The following is a 9786-nucleotide window of genomic DNA, read 5'->3' on the forward strand; positions in this document are numbered from 1 at the left end:
GGAAGTTAAGAGGTTTTTTTTCAACTTATTTAAAGTTGCGACCAAACATTGGAAAATGAGATAGTTTTATAGAAAATACTTTTTAGAAAATGACTCATTTTCTAGAAAACGACTCATTTTCTAGAAAACGACTCATTTTCTAGAAAACGACTCATTTTCTAGAAAACATCATTATTAAAACAAACAGAGCGTTAATGCTTAGAGCTCTGACTTACTTTGAGAATATATTTAATGGAATTATTATGATAATTCTTGATATTGGTACTTGATATAATTGATATAATTTATGTGGATTGAATTGTCAAAAAAAAGGAAAAAGTTACAGGTACTTGAGACGTCTTTCTCATGCTTTGGACCCTTTGGGGTTTGGGGCGTGACATAACTTCCTCCGCTGAGAGCAGCTTGTTAATCTCCACTTTTGTATCGTGAATCTCTTCCATGTTGGCTTCCCCCCTTGGTAAGCACTCCAACCATTGAAGCTTTTTTAAAAGTGAAGCTATTTTTCGTCTCACGTGGCCAAAGTTTGTCCTGTTCCAACTTTGCAGAGAGGAACTACACACATCCATGCACTGCCTAAATTGGTTTTGGCCTCCAAGAATTCGGCCTCTCTCCCAAGCCTCCTTAACAACTCTGTTACATTCTTCCTCCTCAATCCACATAGCTTCAAACCGAAACAGCCGCTAGCTTTTTTTTATACCTACTTTTAGGAAGGAAAGCTTTCAGGATTAGCATATTATGGTCTGAAGAGCATGTGGCCACATTCTAAAGCCTTACCCTAGGAAACAGAGGAGCCCAGTTAGTGGAAACAAAAGCCCGGTCTAGTCTCTCCCAGACCCACCCACATGCCCCCAACCACCTACTCCAAGTGAACTCTGGGCCTACGAAGCCCATATCTCTAAGCTTGCACTTGTTGATGGCTGAAGAGAAAGCCCTCATCTGCCATTCAGGTCTCTCACCCCCTCATACCTTTTCTCCCCTATGACTTATCTCATTGAAGTCTCCCATGCAAACCCAAGGCAGCTTACTCCTAGTGCTTAAGTTCACTAACAGCGACCAAGATTCTACTCTTTTGCTGGTTTTAGGATGGCCATAAAATCCGGTAAAGCGCCATTTCTTTTTCCCTTCATCCTCCGTAACAATCACATCTATGTGCTTAGAAGAGAAAGTTTGCACCTCCACTAACAGCGAGTCCTTCCATAACAGGGCCAACCCCCCACTCCGGTGAACACGAGGAATGATCATTCCTTGGTTTCTTTCCAACTTATGCTTGATCTCAGCCATTTCCTCCACATTAAACTTGGTTTCCATAAGGAACACTAAGGTGGAATCTTCCTCCAAAACTGATGAGCTGGATGAGCTGGGACAGAATGTGCCGTCCAAAGGAAGAAGGGGGTTGGGCTTTAGAGACCTGAAATCCTTCAATCTTGCCCTATTAGCTAAACAAGGTTGGAAGCTTCAAACTAATTTCTCTTCCCTGTTTTCTCGAGTATACAAGGCTAAATATTTCCCAAAAGGGGACTTTGTCGAGACTGTGGTAGGTAAGAAAGCTTCCTTTGCTTGGAGAAGCATCATGGCGGCTCAATATCTAGTAAAACGCGGGTTGAGATGGCAGGTTGGCGATGGCTGTCGCATACGTATTTGGCACGATCAGTGGCTCACTACTCGGAGTACTTATAGGGTGGTCTCACCTGAACGGCCTAGGAACCAAATTAAAATGGTTCGTGACTTACTGAAGGATGGGGGCAAGGAGTGGGACATAGAGCTAGTTAGGAGGCTCTTCTTACCCCAGGATGTTGAGGTGATTCTAACTACCCCCATCAATGAATCGGTAGCTGTTGATAGAATGGTTTGGGCTAATGACAAGAAAGGTAGATTCACCGTGAGGAGTGCTTATAGGCTGGCTCGAGAAATAGGGGCAGAGGGTGGTAACGCCAGCTGCTCTAACCCGACAAAAGTACACGGAGTATGGCTTGGAGTGTGGAGTATGAACCTGCCAAACAAAATCAAGCATTTTGCTTGGAAGGCATGTCATGGTATCCTGGCCACTAAGGACTCTCTTTTTCGGAGAAGGATCACAACCAACAATATATGCGAAGAATGTGGTAAGCATGTAGAAACAACCATGCACCTGCTCTGTTTTTGCAATCGTGGTATAGAGGTTTGGAGTGCTTGCAAAATGTCTCTGCCTTTCAACATTCATGAGTCATAGAGTTTCTTGGACACTTTTAGTAGACTTCGGTCTTGTTGGGTGGCGCAACAGGGGCTATTAGAGAGGTGGGTCACAATTTGTTAGGGCATTTGGAAAAGCTAGAGCGAGGTTCGGCATGGGGGAAAGAGGCGGCTTGGTCCTGTAATTGTGAGTAGTTCTCTAAAACTATTGGATGATTATCAATCTACCAATGGGGAGCTGAACCGGTCTAGTTCTGACAACCAAAACGTAGCTACCTGGAAGCCTCCACCGCTGGGTTACTTCAAGGTCAGTGTAGGTGGTGCACTGTTCACAAAATCAAAGCAGTCCGACGTAGGTGTGATTGTGCGCGATGAGGAAGGTAACGTGGTAGCGGCCATGTGTAGGAAGCTAGATTTACCTCTTAGTGCGCTAGAGACGGAGGCGAAGGCCCTGAAGATTGGGATGAGCTTTGCCGAGGAGGTGGGACTCAGGGACGTGGTGTTTGAAGGTGACTCGCAGCTGATCATCAACATTGTTCAAGGCACGGGTGAGGCAGCGTTGTCGGTTCTAAATATTATCCAAGGCGTCCTGTGGAAAGCCCAATGCTTCAGGACTTTTGATTTTCTACGTACTAAAAGGCAGGGAAATGTCCCTGCCCATTTGCTTGCTCAGCATGCTCAAAATATTGAGAGCTGGGTAGTTTGGCTGGAGGAGTGTCCCAGTCAAGTGGCACATGAGCGTGCAAAAGATGTATCTTCATTACAACTTTTGGAATGATAGTTTTGAGTATTCCCCTTAAAAAAAAGGCGGTTTTATTTTAACTATTTTGTTAGGGTGTGTTTGGATACCGCTTACTGCTGAAAATTGAAAAATTGAAAACTGAAAACACTGTAATAAAATAATTTTTAGATATGTGAATAGTGCTGTAAGACCCAATTTTGAAGTTGTTTTAAAAGAAAAAGGTACTTGCGGGTCCCATGAACAGTACACAAGACCCACCGAAAAACATAGAACGCAACTAAAAAGTGCTTTTTAGCACTATCCAAACATACACTTAGTCTTTAATGAATAAAATTAGAGATTGGAGATATTCTAAATTCTGGGTTTTATTTTAACTAGACTATAAAACTTTTATGAATGAAACTTAAGATCGGAGATTTTATCATGGCTGGGTGTTGATTATTTTTATCTTTTACATTTTTATTCATTTTTAGCATTTTTATTTTATTATTTTTTATTTGTTCTACATCATCATAATTCCAAATAAAATAATGTAAAAGTTAAGAGTCTTGTAACTCAATTGATTGATATTTTATGGTGTTTTTAAATGAGAAATCAAATCTCTCCACTTCCAACTATTGCATTATTTAAAAAAAAATTAATAAAGTGAAATGTTACACAGTAAGTAGACTAGAAATGATTTTGTTTTTTTTTTTTTTTTTTAAATTTTTTTAAATTTTTTTTCACACTTTGTGTTATGTTATTTAATTGGTTATTATTTGGCCCAGTACTTGTCCTGTTGCTTGTCACATGGGACCTCTTTGAAGCATCCTCTAAGGCATCTGAGACAATTCTTTTTCTAGGATTTTTTTTTTCATCTTTCGAGGGATTCCAGCTCCTTATTTGTGTGTTTGTGTGTGTAAAGCAAAGAAATTGAGGTCCACCCTGAGTGCACTACTAGGGTTACACCTACCAAACTAGCATTGTAGATGTTAGAATACAAGTCTAACGGGCTTAATGTTCATAGTTGTAGTTGTACAACACATTTTGTCTATCTAATATATAAATTTCAAACTTTTATAATAATCCTAGATATTGTAACCTGTTAGGGACATGTTATTTTTAAGCAATCCTTTATTTGATCTAATAATTAGTGGGTCCAGCTCTCCTCCTATTAAAAAGCCTCTTATTTCCACCCATTTTTATCCAAATGAAAAACACGTGGCAAATAATTTATACTTCTTTTAGCAAAGGCAAATAATAAATCTAAAGTTCGAAAACTATATTAATTTTTCTCATTCCCAAACCCAACTCCTTTGGCAACCTCTTTGGTAAATTTACAGCCCACACCGACGACAAGGAGCCACCGGAATGGTGTCGGAGCTTTCAGTTTTTGAGTAGTGTTGCCACTTAATGCCAAAGTCACCCATACACCTACGTTTAATTCATAACAAACCGCTCAATCCCAATACTAGATCTTCTACTGAAACATCTGAAACTTTTGATATTAAAACTAGATAATAATGAGAAAAACTAGATCCATAATTGAAATATTTTTCTCTCAGATCTTTGTCTCCTTAGAAAGCCCACTTGGTAATTTTCAATTTTCATTCTTTATTTCCATTCACCACTTTGTACTGTTTGGGCTCTGAGAAAGTGTAAGAAAAGAAAAGATAGAAAAATGAAATCTTGAAGCTTTATCATAAAATGGAAGTGAATTTTGCCTGTGGTAAATTACTATTCTTTCTTAACTTTTTTTTTTTTTTTTGATATATAGAAACTTTCTTAACGTTTATGCAACAACCCGGTGGAGCATTGAATAGGAAGAACTATCTACCTAAGTTGAGGTCTTTTTTTAACCCCAAATTTGACAACTAAACTGAAGAAAATGCATAAATTTAGATAATAGATTTCTCATTTCGTAGTTTCCTAGGAATCATTTAGTGGTATCTTTGAAAGCTCGAGCACCATTTCAATGGCTCGTTACAATTCAAGTGTGTTGGTGTGGAAAAAGTATTTGTATCAAACTAGCCTCTAAACACGCACGCTTAGAGATTCTTTTATTTTTTTGAGTAAAAGTTAATAATTTGCATATATTATAATTTGGAAATATATTTTTTAATTTTTTAAACAAATAAAAAGGATAAATTTTAAAGATAAATAATAATTGTACTTTCTTTTTTAAACGTAGGGTAAAGAAGGTTAAATTTTACTTTTATTTGAATGAAAAAGTAATAAAAATGCTAAATTTTAGGGAATAAAAAGATGAACATGAAAGAAAAAAAAAATCCTAAATTTTAGGAGTTCTCTTTTTGAATTCAAAATGAAATTTGTTATTTGACATTTATGACCTTATTTCTAAGAGAAGTCGTCATTCATTAATGATGGTATTTTTTACCATAAAAATGTCCAGTTCAAGGAGGGAAATCCTTTTATAGATAGTGATGATGCGGAAAAAATTACCAGTAAGCTGCAAGCACTCTTCAAACCAAAGCAACACTTGCAAAAAGAAAATAGAGGACCTAAAAGAGAGCACCAGTGTGGTGCCGGCCAAAAACCCTCCAAAGGTCAAGTTAGAGTCTTTTTTTTACAACCCTAGAGTGCCAGAGTCAAGATAATTATGCGTAACTTGATGCAAGGGTTTTTGGGGTATTTATATTGGTGTAGGGTTATCATTCCTGCCTTGGTCAGGATTCCTTTTCCTTTTAGGATAATACTTCTTTTTACTCTCCATTCCTTCTTGAGCTCTTTTCCATATAGGAGCCTTTTTATTTTGTCAAACGTGTAACGCAAGAACTCCAAGTGTGCACGCTTGTGTGGAGATCAAGTAAAGCCACGTCAAACATATCGTGTGACGTACAATTAAGAATTTATGACAACTAATCATACTGGACGGATACCAAATGTTGGATCCGTCCGATATGTATCCTTGCGGTATCAATCCGTCGACCTCACTCCGTCGTTCTTCTTAAAGAAAAATCTGTCTCATACTTTTATCCTCTTCAGTTGCTCCCTCACTCTTTGAATCCGTCGCTAAATACCAGACGGATTCATGGAGTGGCAGTTGTCCTTATGGCATCCTATTGAGACATGACGATCTAGGCTTATTTATGACGAAGGACACGTGGCCCTTATTGATTTGTTGTTCTCCTGAAACAAGGTGTCCCTTCGTATTCAGTGCCCTTCTTTCTATAAAAGCCTGCCTTTTCTTCCTTCATTCTCATCCTTCTATAAAAGATTTGCAATCAGAGCGCATCCGTCATTTGTATTGTGCATTCGTGTCGTCCTACTAGATTATCCGTCACTGCATATCTGCTCAATCTCGATCCGGTATGTGCTTTGAACCCTTATTCTCCTTCTTCTTCTTTTTATATATGCACTTTCTGCATATTTGTTAGTATCTTAGGTTGTACCGTCATATATGTAGGTAATGTCTAGTGCGTCGAGTAATCAATCGTTTGTTTGCGACAGGGTGGGCTACGATGAGGGATTCCCGTCAGGTCAAAGAGATCCTGACACTTCAAGTGAAGAAAGGAATCTGTCCTCTACCTCTTCTTCCCTAGATGACAAGGGTTTGGAGACTGATAGTTCAGAGTCGTCAAGCAATAACTTAGATGGTGTTAATCCCCCCGTTCAATTTGTGATCGATCTAGACGATCTTAAAGAGTTCGTCATGCTACCGCTATGGACGGTCAATGATTTTAGGTCCACAATCATAGAATTCCATTTCAAAACACTTAAGGCCAAGTATCAAATTCCTGACAGCGTCCGTCTCCGTCTTCCCCACAAATCTAAGAAATGTTACTATAGGGGTATCAACGGTGTTGGGGTCTATGAGCAAGCACTGAAGGCTGGGCTCAGATTCCCTTTGAGTTCTCTCCACCGTTGACCGCTTCAACATATTGGCCTATCCGTCACACAGATCTCCCCAAACGCCTGGAGAGTTTTCATAGGCGTGGAGGTCTTGTACGGGGCTATTGCTTAAGCTGTTGGAAGGCCGAGACAAAATGGGTGGCCGAGAAAGATATTGCTTAAGCTGTTGGAAGGCTAGCACGCAGTCCTTAGTCCATTGGAACCCTTTCCATTCATTCAACAATTGGAAGAAAGGACGGCACCGGTCAGCTGACCGAGAGATAAATCTGCTGAGAGCAGCGATCATTCCGGTCAACCTCTGGATTTCTTTAGGATTCCGAGGCGGCTGTAAGTCCTGAATAGCTCTGACCTGTGTCAGGTTTACCTCTATCCCTCTATGAGTAACCATATAACCCAGGAACTTTCCAGAACCCACACCGAAAGAACACTTTGAGGCGTTAAGGCGCAACTTGTACTTCCTAAACACTTGAAAGGTGTCATCCAGATCTTTAACGTGCGAAGGTATTGTTTTACTCTTCACCACCATATCATCCACGTATACCTCAATGGTCTTCCCAAGTTGTAGTTCAAACATTCTGGTCATCATTTTTTGATAGGTAGCCCCAGCATTCTTCAACCCAAACGGTATGACCTTATAGTGGTAGTTCCCAGTTGGAGTGATAAAAAAAGTTTTCTCTTGATCCTTCAACGCCAATGGAATCTGGTGGTAACCTTGGAAGGCATCCAAAAAACTCATCCGTGGATGTCCAACCGTGGCATCCACAAGCTGATCAATACGTGGCATCGGGAACGAATCCTTTGGGCAGGCCTTGTTTAAATTCGTGAAGTCCACACATACTCTCCACGTCCTATTCTTCTTTTTGACCACGACCGTATGCGCTAACCATTCGGGGTAGAAAACTTCTTTAATAGCCCCAGCCCTCTTGAGCTTGAGCACTTCCTCTTTGACAGCCTCGGAGTGTTCCTTGGAGGAACGCCGAGGTGCTGCCTTCTCGGAACAATGGCTGGGTTGACATTCAAATGATGACAAATGAAGCTTGGGTCCACGCCCGGAGCCTCATAAGGATCCCACGCAAAAACATTAATGTTGTCTTTCAGAAACTCTAACAAATCCATCTTTTCCTGGTGTGGCAAACGTATGCAAACTTTAAAGAATCTTTCAAGATCATCCGCTATAAAAAAAACTTCTCCAAATCCTCATATAGGGCTTCCTCTCCTGTCACCGCATCAGGCGCATTCGGAGCTGTTAATTGCTATAAACCTTTGATGATCAAAGCCGAGGACTCGGTTTCGACCTGATGCAGCACTGCAGCCGATATGCATTGCCTGGCCACTGATTGGCTGCCGAGAATCTCTTCAACGTATTCCCCCGATGGGAATTTGACCTTAACATGCAAGGTAGAGGAGACAGCACCCAAAGCGTGTAGCCACGGCCTGGCAATGATGGCTGTATATGGGGAATACGCGTCAACCACAATAAAATCCACCTCAACCGTTTTCGAGCCAGATTGAACGGGCAAACGAATCTGTCCCTCTGGTACAACAGCTTTACCTTCAAAGCTTATAAGTGGCGAGTCATAAGGAGTAAGATCCTCTGGCTTCAACCTTAGCCCCTTGAATAAATTAGGATACATGATATCTGCGCCGCTGCCCTGATTAATCATCACCCTTTTTACGTTGTAATTCCCTATCCTCAGAGTGACCATAAGGGCATCATCATAGGGTTGGATGGTCCCAACCTTATCCTCCTCTAAAAATCCCAAGACGGGCAGATTCACCTTCAACCTCTTTGGCTTACAGCCTGCCTTATCGGCCTGAGAATGCGAAACTGCCATCACCCTGGTGGGACATAAGCCGGTCCTGCCAGGTGCAGCGAAGATAACGTTAATCGTTCCCAAGGCCGGCCGAGATGAATTATTCTTCTGATTGTTCGAGCCGGACTGACTGCCGCGCCCGTTAGGTTGATAAAGGTGCTGCTTCAGTTTTCCTTCATTGACAAGCTGCTCCAAATGGTTCCAGAGGGTCCGACACTTCTCGGTCCACGTCCTGATGGTACTGACAAAAGAGATCCTGATTCCTCTTCGCAGGGTCCCCCGCCATCTTACTAGGCCACCTGAAGTAGGGCTCCTTGCGGACTTTCTCCAGTAGCTGGTGTACTGGCTCTCGGAACACAATATTTACGGTCTGAGGTGCTGCCGAGCCAAACTGCCTGGTGTAATCTCTTCTCGGCTTATTGTTGTGATATCTGTCCGACCTAAAATCCCTTCTCTCCTACGGGATAACCTTCGTCTTACCCTTTCCTTGCTGTTGGTCTTCCTCTACCCTTTAGTATTTATCAATACGGTCCATGAGGCGACGTACGCTACATAGGGGCTTTTTGGTCAAGGACTTTCTCAAGTCATGGTCAGTAGGAAGGCCTACTTTGAAGGTATTGATTGCCACCTCATCAAAATCACCATCTATCTCGTTAAACATCTCCCAATACCGGTCGGAGTATGCTTTCAACATCTCGCCCTCTCTTATGGCCATAGATAACAGTGAGTCCAATGGTCGAAGAACCCTGCTACATGTGATAAACTGCGATGCAAATGCTCTAGTAAGCTTTCCAAACGAATCTACAGACCCCGATTTAAGGCCGTTGAACGACCTCATAGCAACAGGTCCCAAGCTAGAGGGGAAGACTTTACACATCAGGGTCTCATTATGAGAATGCACCGCCATCCTCTGGTTAAAGTGACTCACATGTTCCACCGGATCAGTCCGGCCATTATAGATGGTGAAGGTAGGCTGGGTAAACCTCATGGGGAGCCTCCCATTCTCAATCCTCCGTGAAAATGGCAATTTAGAGAGTTGGTGCAACGCTCAGCTCATAACATCATTCCCCAAGCCCCTGGAAGGGAGCTTCTTGCTCCTATGAGCTGGTGGGTCGTCCTCCTCATAAGAGGACGTTGCGCTGGGGGGCGACCATGACCTCGAGCTGTAGCTACTTCCCCGGGCCTCCCCTGAAGAAGGATTGGATAAGG

The sequence above is a fragment of the Castanea sativa genome, chromosome 6, assembly GCF_040712315.1.
Source record: "Castanea sativa cultivar Marrone di Chiusa Pesio chromosome 6, ASM4071231v1".
NCBI lineage: Eukaryota > Viridiplantae > Streptophyta > Magnoliopsida > Fagales > Fagaceae > Castanea > Castanea sativa.